The following is a 22,171-nucleotide window of genomic DNA, read 5'->3' on the forward strand; positions in this document are numbered from 1 at the left end:
CTTAATATTGACATAGGGTAGATACTCGATAAATATGTGTTAAATAAATAGAGAAGGAACTGGAAGCTGGAGACGGTAAAGGCTCACACAACTGACAGTCTTTGACCAGACTCTCAAAATCTTCAGTGGTAAACTCACTGATGGGTTCCACTATGGAGGAGCCCCTGGGATCTTGGGCTAGAGATAACTCTTGTAAAGGATTCCTTCAGATCCCAGTTTCGGTAGGACTAAGACATTTGAAAAGGAGTGAATATATATACAGAGAGCATGTCTGGCTGGTATCCAGCAAGACACGGGTAAGCGGAGGCTGACACATGCCTCCCTTGTAAACAGCTGTCCAGTCCCTTTCTCTCCCTCTGATTCACATTCGCCTCACCCCAGACCTCTTAGCTTCTCTTTGAAAACAAATCTCTTTTACCGAAGTTGATGAGAAAATGCCCTCTTGTGGGCGTGACAGTGGACCACCTCGACATTGTCACAGATTTCTGAAAAAATCTGGTCGTTCAAGAGAATTCCGTCATTTGGTTTGAACATGTATTTTTTTTTTTTTTAATTCTCAAATACCAACCTTTTGTTGAAGCGCAAATACATTTTGCGAGAAGCTATTAAATGATCCTCAGTTCATGTCTGCTGTGTCTAACTTAGCAAGTTCTGCTGATCTGCGTCGTCACAAAGATAATTATTCTCTTTTCTAAACTTCTATGCAATTTGATAATGACTGGGTGACTTTTTTTCTCCCTCTAATCATCGCCCAGAATCTGCCTCCTTTCTGCTCCCAGGAACCCATCACCTGAGATTGACAGGCAGCAATTGAAAATAATAAAATTATGTAAGATGAGCTTGTAATCACCTGCATTTCACAAGAAGCAAAATGCATTTTGCTCCGGCGGAGGAACAGAAAGTTTCTTCCTCATTTTAAATCTGTATCAGAGGTAAAGCCTTCTATTAAAACACAATTCTCGGTGCGCTCACAGCCTCTGGCAGACTGCCAAGGAGACTATCACGGAGCTACTGCTGCAGAGAAGCAGTTTGTCAAAGGCACCAAGGATGCTCCCAAGAAAGAGGATGCAGCCTCCTGATTCTAGGGAGGGCTTTGCCTATACCCACCCCAGCTCTGTCGGCCAGTCCTACGTTCCTGCACATGGACAGACAGTCAGACACACACACAGGCGCGCGCACACACACACACACAACTATCCTTTTTATGAGGAGCCACAAGAAGGAAGACATTGAGACAATTGATACACACACACACACACACACACACACACAGAGAGAGAGAGAGAGAGAGAGAGAGAGAGAGAAAGAGAGAGAGATCCTTTTTTATGCCACAGGAAAGAAAATATCGAGACAATTCTTCCCTCTTTCACTATCTTTTACATACACACACACACACACACACACACACACACACAGAGCCATATTTTTTACAAGCCACAGGAAGGAAAACATTGAGACAATTCTTCTCTTTTACCATCTTTTACTTACACACACACACACACAGGCACACATGCACATACACACAAACACACACACACAACAAACACACACACAAAGAGGGGGTTTCTTGCTCCCTCTTTTTACTTCCCCACCCCCTTTTACTGTATTGCTATTTTCATTATGATTATTAAATTGCAGACTCTGCAATCCAACACCTGGTTAACTTCAACCTTTTTTGCTGGATATTATTTACAGGTCACTGTGACCACTTCGGGGTACAGTTATTTGAGAACACTTCCATGGTTGTGAGCGTCAGGTGCCTCAGATTTGAAGCTTGCTTAGCTACTGCTAAGATAGTCCACAAACCCGACTCTTATTAAGAGCTCTAAAATGGAAAAAAAATCTGCAGAATTAATGTTAAAGGGGAGTCTATGATAGCTGTGATGAACATATTTTTTGTAGTAGATTATACGAAGCTGATTGGTGGCCCCTTAAAAAAAGCTGGCTATTTAATTTTTCTCCTATACTATGAGCTGGTATTTCCCCGTTTCTGTTAGTGTTAATGTGGGTACAGCCACTTATTGATCTCTCTAGGGACAAAGAAGTGGCAATATTATCCTTACTCTTACAGCAACATTTCATTCCTGAGTTGGGTAAGCTTTCCTTTCAGTATAAAAAATATGAGGACTATCTTAATAACTGGAAGTTTTTTAAAATAGGGAGACAGTTGGCATTCACATTATATTGTATTTTCAGGCTTTTCTTTTGTGTATGTGCTTCAGTTTCATCATAGTATACAGGTAATTATGTTTCTGATTTTTTTTTAATTAACCAAGTTTCCATCATAATTAAACACTATTCTTTCAGCCAAACATGATAAAGTCACGTTAGAAACCTCATTCTCAATTTTCAAAGAAGCGCTTTCTGTTCTTCCTAGGGCTCCTAGAGAAAAAAATTCATGCTACTTTTTAAAACCTCACCTCTGTACCCAAATTCCTGAAAAAGAACACGTTCTTCCCACGATAAGCCAGGCTTTGTGGTCCATGACCGGGCAGAACAGTGTACTGGTGGGTGTGAGAGAGACATAATTCAAAAGAGAGACCGGATGGGAACATGGACAGTCTGGATGACACAAACACGGGCTGGATTTTCACCAGGGACTCTAAGGACTTCGCACCCTGAGGTTAGCTTACTGAAAGACTCTTAGCCAGCCTGTGGGAAAATGGACCAATGATTATCTTTCCTGGGTCTGATTTGGATGCAGAGTCATTTCATACCCTGCTGAAGGGATCCCTTATCGAGTCACTCGTTTTACAGAAATCACCCTTATTAGCATGTGACAACAGCTAACTGTGGTCAGAGAGGAAATTCTACTGGGTTTGCACTTTCCCACCCAGGGCAGCTGGAAGCACTGCAGAGAACTCAGGAGATGAGGCCTGGTTGTTCCTGGCTCTTATGTGTGCTAGCTTGTTAGGCTCTACCTTGCCCATCTTAGAGTGACACAGCCTTTTCTGTGCCTCATGTGTCCAAACTGTAATACACAAGCATTGGCCTAGATCTTTAGAGAAAAACAACAAAGAAGTATACACAAAAGATGAGGCCACCATTTTACCCCAGGAGCATAAGGCAGGCCAGCCAGCAGGAGGCTTCCAGCCAGGGAAGCAGCCACCCATACCAGAGAGTTCCTACCAGCCTAGAAGGATGAGCAGGGCCCAAACAGGCAAACAGGATAGCAAAAAAAGGAGGAGGGCAGGGGCCGTGGAACTGAGTTACCTTAGTGAGCTAGCCAGAGGTCCCCTTGCTCAACAATGACTGTTCTGAGCCTCCAGCTTCTCCAGGAAAGCAAATCTCTTAGAAAGTGGGTGTTTTTCTCTGCCATGGGTCCCCTGTGTCCAGGCTTTGGCATGCAGATCTGGGCTCTGTGCTTTATTCTCAGACCAAAGGCATCAACATGGCTAAGGAATGTATCAACCAGCCCCAAGGATTCAAGCCATGAAAAAAGATGCTGAGCTGAAGAATGGCTACCCAACCCCTCTGCCTGGTGGACATGGGTGTCTGTCTGGTTTGCTCCGTGGGTAACGGTCAGAGTTATCTAGGGATAAATGGGTATATCAGACTATTACAGTTCAGGGATATCAGCATGTGAGGCCACCCACCAAGTCCTTATCTCCAATGTGGTCACCAAGTGTGTGTGCTTTAGCTTCCTGCTGAGTGATGTCTGCTTAGTGGTAACACAAGTGTCTAGTCCTTTGGCTGCTCTCCTTCTAGAGAGAAATAGCAACAAAATGCCTTTAGCTGTCCAATAAGTCAAGTAGGAAAGTGTTTGGGCCAGGAAGAAAGATTGATTGGAGAGGTCACAAGAGAACTTGTGGAGTGGTGAAACTCTTTCATTGTTTTGGATGATAATCATGTAGGCACTTGCAATTATTGAAACTCAGTGTAATGAACATCCAGACCTATGAATTTCATTATATTGCCTCCACTGTTACAAAATAAATCAAATAAATACATGTCCAGTTGGGGTTGGGATGGGGTATACATGTAAACATTGCTGAATTCTTAAACTTATGAATTCTGAAAATAATGCAATTGAAGAATTAACTTGGGAGTGGGCTGGGGAGCTACAGTTCAGTGGTTAAAAGCATTGACTGCTCTTTCAGAGGACCTGGGATTGATTTCCAGCCAAGTTCATAACTGTATGTACACTCCAGTCCCAGAGGGACAAAGGCCCTCTTCTGGCCTCCTTTAGCACTGCATGCAGGTGGTACACAGACATACAGACAAATACACACAAAATAAAATTTAAAAATTAAAACTGATTCAGTTAGGAATATTTAGAAATCTGTTTTTATCACAATAATCTAGCCTTTCAGCTTTTTCAATGTGCAGTTCTGTGACCTTCCACGTATTCTCCTTGCTGAGTAAGGGTCACTACCAGCCCTCGACACAGAACATTCATTTTTTCCAAATGGAAACTGTACATCCATCAAACAGTAGCTTCCTGACTGCCACCATTCTGTCTCTCTTCCTGTGCAATGGCTAATTTACGTGCCTCACACAAGTAGACACACACAGAATTTATCCTTCAGTGACTAGTGCATTCCACCTATCATATTGTCCCTACATTTCATGCATGTGAGAAGATTCCCTTTTTTCCCAAGGCTGGATGCTATTCCTCTCTATGCAGGTACTGCATCCTGGATGCTATTCCTCTCTATGCAGGTACTGCATCCTGGATGCTATTCCTCTCTATGTTGGTACTGCATCCTGGATGCTATTCCTATTCATCAGTAACCATCCAGTTACTGATGGACATGTCTACTGCTACCTTTGGAAAAACATGACTACTTCTGCTGCTATGAGCCACACTCGTGTACGGGATCACGGTCCAGTTTCAGCTTTCACTTTGTGGCCCATGCTCAGAAGTGGAACTGCTATATCACATGGTAATTCTATGTTTAGCTTTTTTGAGGAACCACTGTGTTTTCTACAGGCTGCCCGATTATGCATTTGTACCAGCAGTGCACGAGGCTTGCAGTTTCTCCACATCCTTCCCTACACTTGCTCTGGTCTTGTTTGTTTGATAACAGTTTTCCTAACGTGCACCAAGTGATATCTCACTGGGTTTCTGACATGAGTGTCCCTCATCATTGCAATGTTGAATATATTTTTGTGTGCTTAGTGGACACTAACTTATCTTCTCTGGAGAAATGTGCACTCAAATCCTTAGCTCATCTTTAATCATATTGTTGTTGAGTTGAAAAATGTTTCATTGTTACCAGAAAGTCTGGAGGACAGAATCCTCCCTCTTGTCCCATGCTCAGTCTCTAGACAATAATTTTCTGTCCCTATTCCTCCTTACCCTGTTCTTGATCCCATGGGTCATATCTAGCACAGAAACAAGTACCAGGTGGTAAACTGCTTTTTCCCTTTTCTTAGGACCAGGAAGAATCAAGTGGCCCAGGTGTCTCTTCTAGATAGTAAAAGAAAAAAGAAAGTATCTGGAGACCAGATATTCTGGGAGGCAAACCAAGAATAAAACAATGTCAAGCCCTTGAATTTGGACTTCGCAGTTCAGTGAATACCACCCACCCCTGGAGCCTCCCCTAGGACTACTAAGTCAGTTACTTTTTGTTATTTGTTTGTTTGTTTTGTGGTTTCTGCTAGATTGAATTGCAATTTTGAATTCTTAGGTGAGAACCAGAGTGGGGCCAGGGCTCTGGAATGTCCTGGTCTCTCTCTCATGGATTCTAAGGAAAGCCCATTACGGTCCCTCATGCATTGTAAGGAGAGCCCATCAGGAGCAACGGTCAAGAGGCAAGTCACCTTCCTCAGCTAGAACCCAGGGCTGCAAACCTTGCCTGAGGACACAGCTCACAGCCAGTGTGGAGATGATGCATCTTTATCTCAGCCGGACAGCAACAAGGGCTACTTTGGGTATACCGGTCTGCCCACTTCCTTCTCTTCTGTGCCCTAGTCCATGGTGCCTACCAGCCTCGCAGCCAAATCTCTTCTCTCCCGAGAGCTCTGTCTACTGTACATCTGACACTGAGGCTGCCAGAGCAGACCTAGCCAGACACCTGGGGCTCTGGTGAGGAAATCCCCCTCCCTGTCACAAGAGAGATAAAGACTGTGTTTAGAGCAAAACGTGACTTCTTCAAATATGGTTTCCAGGAAAACCATTTTTCTCCTCTGGGGGAAGAGGAACTGTTAAGTCTTTGTGCCATTTCACTGTGGAAAAAGCCAGCTGCCTCACACTGCACGAAGTGATCCACACACTCCTTTTTGACAGCATGCTGCGTGGACCGGTGGATTGAGAGGCTCTGGCGTGTCCCTGTAGCACATCGCGGCTTCGGCAAGAGCTGTGCTCCTTTCGCAGTTGGAATATTTTTCCAGTTTTGATGATTAAAGCTGGTTGGAACAGCATGAACCAAATAGATTATAGCATTCCACTCACAGAAAGCTCTTCACTAAAAGGGCGGGCCAGCTATGCCGCTGCACGAGGCCTCCTGGTCTAACGAGCCCAGTTTCTAAATGTGGCCCTTGTATTTCCCAATCTGTGGCCCTTGAGTTTTGCTCAGAAAACTGATTAAGGCTCTCTGAGTAAGATCAGACTAAATAAGTCCTTTCTATCACCCCAACAAGCAAACACAATGACAAAATAATCCTCCTTTATGCCAAGAATTCAAGACAAGGCATTTTAACAAAATGGCTTCAATGTGGAAGTGGGTGGGTACAGTACCAGGTGCCTGAGCTAGGAGCCTCAGGGTCACATTAGAGAGACCACTGAGCATGCACAGGAAGGCAGAGCACACGGCCTCCTTGCAGTTACCAGGAATGGTAACCATGTGTTAGGCAGAGGCCAAGAGGCAGCTGCCCCTGCTAAATTGGGCACTGGTGGACTAGGCAGAAGTCAGCCCACCTGTTGTTACCCCCAGTGGTGAAAAACCTGGCTTTAATAATAAGGGATTCCATGTTCCAAGTGTTCTAAAAATCTTGCCCATGCTTTAACCAAACAACTATATTTAGTCTTCTACATTGCTCTATCAGTGACAATCAGGTGTGGGGGATTTTTAAAATTTTAATATGCATTTACAAAATGTATTCATTTTATGTATATGGGCACTTTTCTGACTAGATACCTGTGTATATGTCAGGTGCCCTCAGAGGCCGGAAGACGGGACTGCATGCCCCAGGACGGGAGTCTGAGACACTGTGAGACATTATGTGGATGCTGAGAATCAAACCTGTGTTCTCTGGAGGAACAGCTGCTAGTACTCTTAATTAATGCACTATCTTTCTGGTCTCTTTAGTTAGTTTTTGTGTGTGTGCACGTGTGCACTGTGTTTTGCTATGCACTGAGTTTCATGTGTTCACTGTATGTTTCAGGTGGGGGGAGGTAGGTATCATCCCTTCCTCATTTCTGTCTGCTCTATGGAGACAGGGTCTCTTGACGATCCTGGAGCACATCATCTTCAGCTAGATTAGCAGCCAGAAGCTGAAGAAGCTTTCTGCCCGCATCCCACCCCCTCTCCAGCACCGGGGAACACATGGCAAGACCCAGCTTTTGCCATGAGCACTACGGATCTGACCTCAGGTCCTTGTACTTGCATGGTACAAGAATGGACCGCAGGGGTCAGAGCAACACTGTATTCATGAGCCAAATCTCCTCCTTAGGAGACTCAACATCTCTCAGTTTCCAAGTAGACCACAGATTCTACAGTGTAGCTGACCAATAAATATCAAGCCGTGCCAGGCCAAACCTAAATCTAATGACAAAGGCCTTTAGGACCACAAACTCCAGAAACTTTTTATTTCCAATATTTGGTATATGCTGTTACTAAGTGTTTTGCAAATAAGAATTTGTTAATCTAAACTCTTCAATTTTCATATATTCAAGTTAGCACTCCAGGGGCCTCTGGCTTCAAAGAATAGGCACAGGGAGGCCTAAGCCTCAGATGTTCCTCATACTCACACTTTTTCTCAATTTTAAAGATAATGGTAATAAGTTTATGTGTGGAGGTATTTGAAGTTACATAGTAGGTCTCTGTATCTTTGAGTTTATGTCACATTTGAAGAGAAAATTAACTGAACCTTGACTTATTATAATGCCACTACAAGTTGAGTTCCTCAATTTGTAGGTTGTGACCCCTTTGGGGGTTGGATAATCAGGGGTCACCTATCAGGTATCAGATATTTACATATCCTATAATTAATTGCTAATTTCCCTGTGGTTATTAGCAAGCAATACATGGGAGGATTGTTATACAATAGGCCATTTATAGTCCTTATAGAAGGTATATTGGCCATCTCCTTTCTCTATAGGCAAGCAGTTGTGTAGACTACAGGCCTGGATATCTCATACCTACTTTTCATACTTGATCTGACCTTGGGCACATGTCTGCTTTTCTAATTCATACACAAAATAGGAACAATACCACCCACACCACAGGTGAGCAACAGGATGAGGTACCACAGGACAAGGAGGTTTCATCCCTTGGTTCCTCTACAACAAACAGGAAACCTCATCTACCTTCAAGGTACCAAGCACGTACCAGTAAGATTCCCTCAGTGGTTTAATAGCATTGTGATTCAGAAGCCAGAGTCTCCTGCTGGAAATGAACACAGAAAGTGAAAGAGAAAGGTAACATTGTATCATTTTTCTCAATGCCAAGCTTCAGGATTCCTGGACACTTGTCAATGTTACTAAATAACCAAAAAGGAAGCTGTTAAATCTTTGGTTCATCCAAAGCCTGTGACTAGCATTTGGTTTTCAAAAAACATCCACAGCACCCTGCTGTGTGATCTCCTCAGCCTTCTTTTCAAACGGGGATGCCTTCAGCATATCTATAACAGAGTTTCTCAACTTGTGGTTCGTGACCTCCGTGGGGGTTGGATGATCAGGGGTCACCTATCAGATATCAGATATTTACATTATAATTTATAACAGTAGCAAAATTATAGTTATGAAGTAGCAACAAAAATAATTTCACAGTTTGGGGTTTGTAGCCTTAGGGAGGCTAAGAACCACTGCCCTAGATGCAGAAAAGGCAGGAATGTACAGGTGGCATGGTGACTGGAAAGGTATATAGAGGTGGCCTGCCAGCCCAGAGATGGCCAGCTCTTGCAGTGGCTACCCTTGCTCAGCACTGCCTGTGTTACGGCTTCCTCACAGGCTTGACCTCGGATCTGGAATGAATGCCCCTTTTCCAGTGAGCCTGCATGCCCGAGTTGGAAGCCTTAAAAGAGGGAGCAGAGACAATTCTGCAGTGTGTGCCGGAGACTCTGTTCACACCCGTTCCCATCTCACAGAAGACGAATGCAAAGAGTGAAAAGCAGGGCAGATGCGGATGGCAAACACAGTGCTACCCCATCTCCCATGGCTCTCTCTGTGATTTGTAGTGGTTTTAATTTTCTTTAAAACAATACTGGTTTTGAAATATCATAAACTGTTAAATCTGCACAGGGAAGCCACTTCGTAAGTGAGCACAATATAAAAGACAAGACTCTGTGTGGGCTCTCAAAAGTCCTACATAGATCCAGTTATCACTGGAATATGATGCAGTTCCAAGAGAAAATTAGTCTTCAAAGTCTCAAGTCATAAATCCTCTAAGATTCCATTTAGATTACTTAGAATTCATCAACAAGCATATTTAATAGATATAGGACCAAATATAGTATCTAAAATTCCACACAATGACAAACTCCAAACGTGTAACTACACATTCACTGAGTGAAAAGAAAATCTGAAATGTAGGCTTTGATGTTTATCACCTGATACCTTCTCTGGGTGGAAATGCACAGAGACGAACATTTTCATAGAGGAATTTAATGCCAGACACTGTGCTAGACGATCCTGACATTAAAAAAATAAAAAAAAATAAATAAAAAGTTAAGTCCCGTTAGCCTTTAGTAGGTCTAAGTATATCCTTAGCTCTTTATTTATTTTTCTTTGTAGCTGTTTCTTTTCTGCACAGACTCACGATAGAAACAGGTCCCATTCAAGGATATGAAAGTCTTCCAGGAGTAAATGGAAGCAGGTAGATTGATCCAAAAAAGAAGTCTGACAATGAATGTTGGCAAGATCACATTAAGTCTTAAACTCACATTCCTTCTAATATTATTTTACATAAAATATTAATTAGCAAGAGTAAGGCATTATAGTCCATGTCTTTAATCCCAGTATTCATGAGACAGGTGGGAGGAGGAGCTCTGTGAGTTCAAGGCCAGCCAGGGTCTTCATAGCTAGTTCTATGCTAGTCAGAGTTACCACATAGTGAGACATTGTGTCAAAGGAGGAAAAAAGTAAGTTAATTGCCATAGACAAGTATCTCCCCATACAGGAAAGGCAGCAGAAATGGACAAGTACAGAGACTGTGTATATACCATCAGGAATGCACACAGGGCTGGGGATGTGGCTTAATTGGTAGAGTGTTTATTAATTTGTATGAAGCCCTGGGTTTCATCCTCAGCACCAGGTAAGCCAACTTGGTAGCTCGTGCACACACACACACACACACACACACACACACACACACACGAATTAGTAGCTGAGGGTTCTGTGTTCAAACTCTGCAGTATGAGATGTCGGGCTTGTGAGTATAGGCCACTTGATTACCTCTGAGCTTCCTCATCATTTGTAAAGTGTGGATAATCCCTATTTCCTGGTGTTGATATGAGGATTAGAGATAATATATGTAAAGTACTAAAATATGGTGGGCAGCCATAACCAGAAGCTATTATTATTTTATTATTGGGGCTTGAGAAAAGTTCACTGATTGAATAATAGGTAGATTAGCTGACCTCTGAAATCCACGACAATGCTAAAATTATGATACTAAAAATGGAATTAAAAGTTCATACATCAAATCCATGAAGGATATTTTGAAGTGTTGGAATTGTGATGCAAATCATCTTATGCTTTTCAGAACTCATATTATCATATGAGGCTCACAGACTGCAGCATAGACACACCCTGACTTATCATTAAATTAATTAAGACTAACACACAGAGGGCTCAGGGTCCCACTTCAATCAGCTCCACAATTTGCTGTCATCTCTCTGTCATGCTGCAGAGATCTGCTTTGCAGGCCATCTCTGTATGGTACATGTTTTAGCAGGGTTCCCTCTTCATTTTGCAAAAGATATTTTAAGCTAACTTGTTTTTTTCTGTGTGTGAACCTTTTTAAAAATATTAATTGTGTACGCATATGCCACATCACACCCGGAGTCAGCACTCTCCTTCTACCACGTGGATTCTGAGGCTCTAACTCAGGCTTGGCAGCAAGCGCCCACTAAGTCAGCATTTCTCAACCTTCCTAGTGCTGCGACCATTTAATGCAGTTCCTCATGTTGTGTAACCTCAAATCATAAAATTATTTTCCTTGTCACTTCATGACTGAAATTTTGCTAATGTTATTCATTGTAATGTAAATATCTGAGATGTGACCCCTACTGAGAACCATTTCACTAAGCCATTTCCCCAGACCAACGGGATGGGGGGGTCCCTTCTTCTAGCCCTAGACAGCTACCATGTACCCCTCCATTTTTATAAGCAGAGGCTTTGTGAGATGAAGGCTCTTCCCAATGTTAGACAGAGACTTGACTCCAACTTCCACATGAAGCCCCTGCAGCCACTCACTCTATACTGTCACCACAACTCAGCCAAACTCCCAAAGTAAAGCATGGGAAACTGGAAAGGCTTTCGAGGGAATGCACGCATCAAGACAAATGTCAGTAATACCTTCTGCAGTGGATATTTGACATTGTTCAACTGACTGCACTCCTACCGAGTCCTTAAAATGAGAGATCTACATTTTTTAGTGCTAACGTGTCAGAATGCAGTGATCTTGTTTCCGGGTGTATGCTGTCAAAGAGTGAAAACCCTCACTTCAAATGATATCTACACAATCGAATACACTGCAGCATGACTCACAGTAGCCAAGAGGTGGAAATGACCCATATACTTGCCAGTAGATGAACAAACTATATATATATATATATATATATATATGTATATGTATACACATATACATATATATATATATATATATATATATATATATGTATATTCGATGGAATATTAACCCGTCTTCAAAGGGAAGGAAATTCTGACATATGAGAACACATGAATAGAAACATGATTGCATGATGCTAAATGAAATAAGCTAATTATGAAGTGATAAATGTTTTATTTCATTTACATGTGGCACCTAAAACAGCCAAGTTTATTATAACACATAATAGAATGGTGGCTGCCCAGCAGAGGGAGAGAATAAACATTGGCATTTAAGATTTCCACATGACGAGATGAATAAGTTTCTGAGACCCATTGCTCGAAAAGTAAGTAGGAGTAGCATGACAGTGTTCACACAAAAATGGTGAAGACAGTAAATTCTGCTATTGTTTTAAACCATATTTTTTTAAATGGTAGAGTATATTTGTGTGTGTATAAAGACAAATACATCTCTCTCTATATATGTGTATGGGTGTATCTCAAATTGGTCAGTGATTTAAATGTTTGTAGCACTTCATAACATGAACACTAAAAAGAGACAGCTGTAGGGTCAGTGGTAGCCTTCAATGTCTGGGGCTCTGTCCTTTGTACCTAAGCCAGAAGCCCTGCCATGCTCATGCTCTGCTTAGGTGTCCGAGTCATTTGTGAAGCGGCAGCATGGAGTCTCAGAACTATCCGTATTTCACAAAGCTACTCTGTCTCACAGGAGAAAACTCTCTCTTTTCACCCAAGGTGGAAATGCCCCTGAACAATGAAGTTCATTTCACCAGCTACTCTGTTGCAGCTTCCGATGATCAACTGGCCTCCTCCCAATTTGAAGCTTCAATTCTGGTTTCAGATGATCTCCTTGAAGACAGTAGGGTCTGCTTTTCTGACCTCAGACCTGAGTAGAGCAAGTAGGTAGCTGCTGGAGGAAGAGCTTTAGGGTTTGATTTTAGGATGGCTGTGATCTCAAGCATTTTTGGTCCTAGCTTCTCATGAAGAATTCTAATAAATACCTCTCCTTATTAACCAAAATTATTATATCCATTTTCTAGGGTGAAATACTTTGCAGGGATCACACTACTTAATTGTTTACAAATACTAGGAGAGGATTTAGTTACATTTTTGAGCAATAAAAACTATTCTTCTGTATCAAGTAGAAGTATTTCCCCAGTTTCTAAACGTTTCTGTTGAGATGTGCCTAACACTAAGAAAGGTCTGGGGGTGGTGGTGGTGGTGGTGGTGCGGATATCTGTTACAGAGATGTCTCCTTCTTTAGTCACCTTACACTGCAACTACACCAATGTAGCTTCATCCACAGCCGTCAAAGGCTAGATTCCTTACTCCTGGTGTTTCTTCTTCCTCCTACCCCCAAGTAGGCACTTAGTTGGCTGATTATAGAATCATAAGGTTGGCTATGATTCCATTTCTCCTTCTGACTTTGAACTTAAGTGTTGCAATTACTTTGCCTGATCCTAATAAGTCAGTAGCGTGCAAATGCTTGCCTTGATATTTCTGAAATATACAGGGCTGCGATTAGCATGGGATTGCATCATTAGAAAGCAAAGTTGAAAGCGGATGAGCAAAATCATCACTTACAGTTAAGTAAAACGGCCTGTTCTGAGGACTTGCAATGTTACTGTGATCCTAGAGACACTGTGCTACACTAGTTATATTTGGAAAAATCCTCTGATATTCCAGAACCTTCTGGCTCAATCCATTACTCGAGAAAAGATCTTACAGACTCTAATACAGAGCTTCGATGGCTCTTCAAGCCCGATAGAGCTAAAGACACAAAAGAATTCTTATGCCCCCAAAAGGGGGTGGGGGATGGGGAGAAAGGATAGGAGGGAAGAGGAAAAGGAGAAAAAAAGTAGGCAGGAAAAACTTTAGTCAATTTTGTTAGATTAAAACTGACATCTCCTGGCCATTAAATAAGAAGGATTTATTGTAAGCCTGTGGGGGGAAAAAGAACACACACACACACACACACACACACACTCCACAGCCGTAACAAATGAGATTCTGATGGTGTTATCTGATGGTGTTAACTCTTTTATCTCTGTGTTACTGTGAATCACATAAACTTTTGGAAACTAGTTAAGGGAGAGAGGGGAATGCTTTCAATTAGGAAGGAGCTGCAGCCAAATCAAATGATAAATGGAGGGGGGAAAGATGGCCCAACTGAAATGGATGCCAAAGATTTATAAGGTTGATTAAGTAAACAAAGCCAGAATGGATCACCATGGAAATGTATGAATATTGAAATAGGCAAGATTTGAATAGACTAATGATTTGCCTCACTTAGACTGACAGGTCTGGATAGTAACTGTGACATACTCCATCTACACCAACATCTACAGTCTAACATCTTTATTCCTAGAAAATAGGGGCTGGACTTAAGGATTCCTTTAGTTATAGCTTACGAGCAAACTACATCTTCCAGTCTTAAAAAAATACAAATTCAATTCTCATCTACTTGAAAGAACACAAAACAAAAATGCCTTTATGCATTTGTGTTCTGGATGTGAGGAGCTGCAGTTAGCAGAAGTCATTCTCTCGGGCTTCTCGGTAGTCTTTGTTCTAATAACCCCCTCACAAAACTGAATTCTGGTACAGCTTATCTCCCACACTGAGTATTTGGAGTGTGACCACCATTCATTAGAAACATAACTCAAGAGACCCTACATTAGGACCCAACCCCCACCACATACAGAAGAAACCAATAACCCTTAATCTATTTGTTTCCATGGCTACCATAGGATATTTTATTTCACTAAAACTCTTAGGTATTTCGTTTGGATTTTTGCTTGCAAATGAAAGTTGGAGACCTACTCATTTCCACAGCTAGAGTAGAAATGGGAAGACTGGACCAAAGACAATGTTTTTCTTAATTGTGGACTAGTAAGATCACTGTGTCGAAAAGTTATTAAAATTGGCTAAATGCATCAGCCCATAAGCCAAGTTAAACATTATTAAATTCATATAGGGTTTAAGGGCATACATGCTAGTGATTTCCTGATTTGTAGCAATGTGATAAATCCAATGCACTCCAGGACAATATATGGGAACACAGACACTGTGACCCACTGCCCCAAACATGTAGGAACAGACAGACTATCAAATGCATGCATGACAAGGAACTCTTAAATTATTCTGTCCTTCCACATATGTTTTCTCTAAGTATCAGTATGAACAATCTATACAATTGTTAAACACCACCACCCCCAATGAAAAATAATTAGAAAGTTAGCTAACCTCCCTCCACCCTTAATTTAAATTTAAAAAGTCAGGAATGAGGTGGGCTAATTAAATGTGCTATCACTCAACCTGAACGGAAAGAATTTCTCAAAATCTGTCCTCCCCGGGCTGAGTTAGCAGTAAGACCACGGTAGGGATAGAAACTCTGTAGTGACTAGACAAATGCCTTTAAAGAGAATGAAATGAGAATAAATACAGCTGTAACCAGGACAGATCTGTCACTGCAAGAGGAGTCCAAATCCTAGCGTTGCTCAGCTGATGAGGGGCTGGAGCCTGCAGTGGCGGAGCATGAATGTCCCAGAACTGAGGAGTGGAAGTTTCTCCGCAGCCGCAGCCAGGTGTCCTCCACGTCTAGTCCCTCCGGCGAAGAGGTATGCTACGTAAATATCTGCGTTCACGATTCGCCCCGGGCGCGCTGCCTCGCAAACACCATAGGGAGAGAGGATACGCTTCGCAGAGCCGCGCGTGTAGCAGCTCGGGCTGCTCCTCACCCATCAGCATCCCTGGGGACCCGCGGGAGATCTGTCAACTGACCGCTGCTGCCTTTCGGTTCCAGAGGCCAGCGAGGAGAGAGAACGGGCTTCTCAGCAGGCGGACCCAGGCATCCAGGACTCGCGCTTTGCAGTCGCCCGCTCCTGGGAGAACAGCCGCAGGCAGGCAGAGCGTCTCCACCATCCCCAGGCAACGCACAACGAACCTGCCCCGGGAGCAGCCTCGGAACGAAACTGGGCTGCGGGTTCCGAGATCTGGGCTGGAGCGAGCACGCCTCTCTCCCCTGGGGCCTGGGGCCGACACTGCCCAGCAAGGGCACCAGCGCGCGACCACAGATAACCCTCCTGCTTTTGGCCAGCTCCAAGCCACGGAGACCCGGACGTGAGCCCTCGGTCAGCCCGCATCGCCCGTGGCAGTCTGGGCGCGCGGCCACACTCCCACCTACGTGTCTCCGGGTCCACTATCCCACATATAAACAACCCCTCCCCACTCGCCACCACCTCCCCGCCCTTCGCATCCCTGAAGCTGTCCCCGCACCTCCAACCCCCGCTGGAAACCACAAGGTGTCAAGGGAATGAAGGGGGAGGTCACAACACGGTCTGTGTGGTTTCCATTCAGATGATATTCAAGCTCTTCCACCTCGAAAGTTACTTGGGATCCAGTGAAGAAACCCGGTCTCCAAATGCTAGGTCTGAGAACGTGAGGGGCAGAACCCGTCACCTAGCTTCCCTTGGCACTCAGGCGCGCACCTCCCCAACCCGCAGGGCACACGGTCGCCCTGGGGACCAGCTTTCCAGTGCTTTCTGGGGCCCTGGGCCGCGCAGGAGGAGGTGGCCAGGAGAGGGGCGCACACGGCTCGGCCCGGTCCAGTGCTACCAGGCTCCGGTGTCATATTTGCTTCCAGCACCTTCGACCACTGCGATACTGCGATAGTTCCCCTAGGCATCCCCTGCATAACACACCCGGGGGCAGGAAGTTTTTTTCCCCCTTTTTTTTTCATCCCTGGAGCAGCGCAGGCGCAAGGGCTTCTGCAGGCTTGCGAGCCCAGACGCGGGAGGCTCCAGCTCCAGCCGCCGCCACTGCCAGAGCCGAGCCCAGCGTTCCAGGCTCTGGGCCCCACTCCCAAGTCCTGCCTGGCTCAGAAGCTACCAGGACCCTGGGAACCCTCACCCCCGCTCCTCCGCCCTGCTCAGCATCCCAAGAGCCCCAACCTGACCCGGCTCTTACCTGCGGCCGCGCCGCTCCGGCCCCGGCCCGACGCGCAGAGAGCCCAGGGTCGCGGGTGGGTGCAGGAGGGTTGATGGATAGGGGACGGCGCCGGCGGGTAGCGGTAGCTGGGGCCGCTCGCGTCCTGGCCGGGAGAAACGGATCCAGGTCCACCTCCTCGCGTTCCTGCTCTCCGCCTTCTCCCCCTTTCCCTCCTCCTCCCCCGCCGCCGCCGCCTCCCGGCAGCCCAGGGAGGATGCCCGGGAGAGGGAAGTCAGTCCTTCTGCCTGTCAGCCTGCGCGGCTACGCGCTGTGCGGCGCGGCTCTCATCGAGGCGGCGGCAGCGGCGGCGGCTCCGGTAGCATCGCCCCCGCCCTCTCCCCGCAGCCGCGGCGGCCGCGGGGCTGGGGCTGGCTCCGGGCTCCGGGCTCTGGGCTCGGGCTCGGACTCCGGGCGGGGGCTGAGCTCAGGCTCGCCGATGGCCGGGGCTGCGGACGTGCGCTGAGTAGCGGGCGCTGGGGTTGGAGCTGCTGCTAGATCGGCGGAGGCAGGGACAGCGGCGACGGCGGCGGCGGCGCGGGGGTTGGCGCGGCCGCGGCGCGGGGACCATGCTCCCTTCTGGCTCGCTCCTCTCCGGGTACCGTCTGCTTTAGCTGCGAGGGAGGCGGGCTTCGGCGCGCAGCCAGGGGCGGGCGGAGCCAATCACAGACGCCCGAGTAGGCGGGGGCGGAGGGTGGGAGAGGCGGGGCGCCCCCAGCCCGGCTCAGCGCTTGGCTCCCGGGGCCCCAGGGATCCCGGGCAGCCGCGCGCCGGATCCCAGGCTCAATGCCAGCGGGTGTGTCCACGGTCGGTCCGCCGCCCCCGCCCCCTGCGATGATTCCTGGCTCTCCCGGCTCCGTGGCCGCGCCGGATAGACTCACGGCGCGTGGCCGGGCTGCTGGGCCATGGCCTCCGGGTTCCGAGAGCCCAGGCTTCAAGGATCCGGACAGAAGAGAGCTTCCCTGCTGCTGTCAACACCTGAGGAAACTGGTGGAAAAGTTTGAGAAAGAAAAGTCCAATCTTCTCTCAGCACCCGCCCTCCCTATGACACTCCAGCCTCGAGAAGCAGTAGGGAATGTCCACATCTCCGAAAGACCACCGCAAGCCACGCCAGTCTTGTCTTCTTGCATCTGCTCTGACTCCAGAGCTTATGCGAACTTTCCTGGTTTCACAGACCTCCCTGGGTTGCTCAGATCCCACAGGCCTGCTTTGACACTTCAGCTGCAGCCAACCCTCCCAAGGTCCATACTGACTTGAGTCTTCCCCTTTTCCTATGCACGCTGGCTGTCTACGTAGACCCTAACTGGAACACTAAGAGGAAACTTTGGCTGGAGACCTGTGGCTACCTGGTGTGGGTGTGAGCTTTTTCATCTCTCCAGAACACCTTCTTTTCTGTGCCTGTCTTCCTTGGGTTGCTAACTCTGCAGGTCTGTGTCTTATTCCCAGACCCACAGACCCCCTCACCTGTTTTGAGATTCAGAGGAAAAGCCTGTGGCTCAGTTCCCCTCCATCTTTCAGGCAAGTCTGAAGGTTAAAGTCTGAAGTTTGTAGTCGGTGGGTTCCTTTCTTCATTTCTTTTCACCCATACCCTCCCATCCACGAAAATACTCTGAGGCCTATTTCAAACTGGGGGCGGAGGGGGGCATGGTAATAGGGGAGGGACGTAGCTGGGTTTTAGGGCTGATCTGGGAAGGCTTTACTAGGCTCCACTCATGTCTTTGCCAGGGAGGAGGGAAGACTTCGCCAGAGATCTTTTTTTCTGGGGGAGGGTCTCCTGTGATGTCAGACCCACAGCTCTGCTGTTTTGGCTGTAAACTCAGTACAGAGCTTGTGTATCCTTTAATATCTTGTAGGAAGCACAGTACAGTGTCATGGCTGATAAATAATAAATAATAATAATCTGCTGAGGGTAGCAGGAGAACTGTCAGTGAAGAGGGAGGAAGACAGCAGGGAGATGGGCCATTGGTGTTAGAGTAACTGCATGTCCTGGGGGTGAAAAACAGATGAAGTTTTAGTGTATGAAAGCTTGAAAGGTGAGTTAGGGATGCACAGTGCTTGCATCCCGGAGGAATCTACCCCCATGACAGGACAGCTAGTGGACCTTAAGGCAGTGACAGAGGCTCCTCAGAGGGAGATAGGGTGGCAGTTGTGTGTGTGTGTGGGAACAGCCCCCAGAGGTCCTCAAACTACACCTGAAGGTGAAATTTAAGTGTGGTTTAAAGTTGGCAAGATGGCGAAAGAGGTACCAGAAGAGTATAGAGAGCAGGGAAGCAAGGCAGGGATCGCTTGGGGTTTAAAATAGACACCTAGACAATATCTAAGCAACTCAATGCAAAGAGAAGAAAAAGGAAGCTACAGGCATGCCAGCTCCATGGGAAGCCATTCTCTGAGGTGATCTGTGTGTGCTCACCAGCAGTGAACAAGAAGTCCACCATCTAGCTACATTCTGAGCAGTTTCCTGTACGATAGCTATATGCAATACAGGACATGGCCAAGGTTTGAATAGGTTAAAACTTGGCAATTTGGCTATGTATAGCTTCTGACTAATTGTTTTGAATGATCCTCAAGTGGATGAAGGGGCAGCGAACCCCAGGAATCCTATTTTGGCTCCCTTTAGGTGAGTATAGAAAAATTCTCCCAGTTAGCTTGCTAAGCATTGTTGGAGAAGAGAAGCAGACTGGAATCCCCACCCAGAGAAGGCTTTATTTTATTTTATTTTATTTTATTTTATTTTTGGTAATAGCAATGGGGTCAAATTGTCATGGTTACAGAGATGTACTGTATGGATTAGAATCCAAGAGGGTGTGTCCACATTTTTCTCACCCTACTCTCTTTTCATCTGAGCCTGAATGAAAATAGGATTTTGAGAAGCCACATCTTCTTTTGTGGAATTCTGTCTAGCTACTAACTGTTCACTGTGAGGCTTACTGTTTATGCAAAGGTCTGCCCTTGGGCTGCTTAGGTTTTTGTTGTTGTTGTTGTTGTTGTTGCTGCTGCTGCTGCTGCTGTTAGCTTGACACAAACTAGAGTCACTTGTTAAGCAGGAACCTTGATTGAGAAAATAGTTCCACCTGGATGATCAGTAGGAAAGTCTGTATCCTCTCACGTGTGGGAGGGTCAGCATCTTTAGAGAGTCCAGGGGAGGCTATTGGTGAATGTGCAGCCTCAGGCACAGTGGAGAGCCCAGGACCATGGGATAACTACCAAGGACAGTGGCACGTGTGGAATAGACTGGTGAAAACCTAGGAGAAAAGCTACTCGTGCTGTGGGTGGCAGAGCTGGAGACTTGGGTCTACTCAAGTCATTTGGAGCTCAAAAGAGTGAGTTTAGGAGGTTAAACACTGAGTTATTACAATGGTGCGGTTTGGTTTTGCTTGGCTTTGATTATGACTATGCCCTAGTCTTCCTTCTTGTAGTAAGAAAGTATTTAAGGTTTGTTTGTTTGTTTGTTTGTTTGTTTTTGTTTTTTCCTAGAAACCCATAATTGAGAGGCTGTGGGTTTCAAGAGACATTGGGCTTTTATGGAGAACTTAGACTTTTTAAATGTTGAAAATTAAAAAAGTGGTTATGCTGAGTTTTACGTTGTGGTATTAGCAGGAGATCTTGGAATAAATCAGAAAGAAAAGGTTATTGGTTTAATGGTGGTGTGTTTGTGTTTCAGACTGACAAGAGATCAATTGTACTGTTTTGTTTTTTTCAACTTGACGCAAGCTAGAGTCATTTGGGAAGAAGGAGACCCTCAACTGAGAAAAATGACTCGTCAGATTGGCCTCCAGGCAAGTCTGGGGTGGATTTTCTTGATTGATGATTAATGTTGGAGAACTCAGTCTACTGGGAGTGGTGCTATCCCTGGGCAGATGGTCCAGGGTTCTGAGCAAGCCACAGGAAGCAAGCCAGTCAGCTGCATTCCCGTAGAGTCTTTCCCGTTTCTGCCTCTATGTTCCTGCCTCGGGATATTGTCCTGATTTCCCTTCATGATGGAGTGTTGTTAGCTGTAAGATGAAATAAACCCTTTCTTCCCCGGGTTTCTTTTGCTTATGGTGTTCATCACATCAATAGAAAGCAAAGTAGAACAGCTCCGGTCCATTCATGAACTCCATTTCATCTGGATCACTGTAGTTCATGCCAACACTCCCAATGTACCCAGGGGCTTGCTTCCATGTGGTATGAGAGACCTCTTACCCGCCATCATAGATGTCACTTCCCTGTAGATCTCTTCTGGGTCGTTCACTCCTCTTGTTCTGTGGTCCCTGGGACAAGCTCCACATTTGCCATGGATCTCTCTATGTGGTTTTTCACAGGGACCTCTCTGGTCATAGTTGAGGATTTTTCAGTTAGCTCCATGGCGTGCATTACCATAGCAAGCCCTTCCTGTGCTGAGTCATAAGCTGGGTTCTAGTGTCAGGATTAATTTATACTCATCACGTGGATGGATTAGGAAAGAACGAACCCATAATACACTGGAAAGTACGTTGGAACCCTCTAAAACATTTCATTTCCTACTTGGAGTGTATGCCATTCTTTGTGCAGCCAAGCAGACAAGGGCTTCGTGCTAGAAATCCCCTACTCTTATCTATAGGAAGCCACCCTCAGGATGACCAAGGAGTCACACATACCTTCTGTGCCAAGATGGACTTTACTTTTGATTTGTATGTAGAGCAACAACCACAGCAGCATAAACACTTACTTGGTTGCTACTGCATACCAAGACTACTGCTGTCTCTTACTAATGCTACCTTATTGGTCATGGCAACCTATGGAATTGATATGGTCAACTGGCTAAGTCCAGGGAGCGTAAGATGAGCTCCTGCCACCGCTCAAGAGGCAGGTAACAGAACTGGAATTTTAGCCTGCCTGCTTCCAAAGCTGTTATTGTTGTGGTGGTGGAGGTGGTTTTAGGTTTGTCTGTTTGTCCTTTCACTCCACTGAAAATACCAATGCAACTTCTTTTGCCATTAGCTCAGCATCTTCCCCTTGCAGTGGACTCTGTGGATGCTGAGTTTTGCCTTTACTCATAGTCAGTTCTGGACCCAGAACTAGAAACAGTCCTAGAATACGGAGCACTCATGTAGATGAGGGGCAAGTGTCTCTTTGATCTGTGAACTCATGGGTTGCTTGGAAGGGTGGAAGCCTCATCAGAACCCTCAGTTTGACAGGACATCTGTCTCCAACATCACGATGGAAAGAAACAGAGCGGCTGCCAGCCTCTGTGCTAGCTGGAGTGTGTGCTTCCAC

At 45.6% G+C, this 22,171-nt stretch overlaps 1 protein-coding gene and 1 long non-coding RNA gene across 4 annotated transcripts in view; one reads left to right on the forward strand and one right to left on the reverse strand.

Moving 5' to 3' along the window:
* Klhl29 (kelch like family member 29) overlaps positions 1-17,199 on the reverse strand; it is a 302,932-nt gene extending 285,733 nt beyond the window's left edge. The window contains exon 1 of one of the 2 annotated variants that reach the window (XM_031357487.1): positions 16,919-17,199. The gene's annotated coding sequence lies outside the window, so the exon portion shown is untranslated. The remainder of the gene's footprint in view (positions 1-16,918) is intronic. The other variant, XM_031357486.1, reaches the window with a different exon arrangement.
* Positions 17,200-17,660: 461 nt separating this feature from the next.
* LOC116080855 overlaps positions 17,661-22,171 on the forward strand; it is a 248,231-nt gene continuing 243,720 nt past the window's right edge. Inside the window, exon 1 of one of the 2 annotated variants that reach the window (XR_004114641.1) lies at positions 17,661-18,490. This is a non-coding gene — a long non-coding RNA (uncharacterized LOC116080855). The remainder of the gene's footprint in view (positions 18,491-22,171) is intronic. The other variant, XR_004114642.1, reaches the window with a different exon arrangement.

This window comes from Mastomys coucha, unplaced genomic scaffold (assembly GCF_008632895.1).
Source record: "Mastomys coucha isolate ucsf_1 unplaced genomic scaffold, UCSF_Mcou_1 pScaffold6, whole genome shotgun sequence".
Taxonomy (NCBI): Eukaryota; Metazoa; Chordata; class Mammalia; order Rodentia; family Muridae; genus Mastomys; species Mastomys coucha.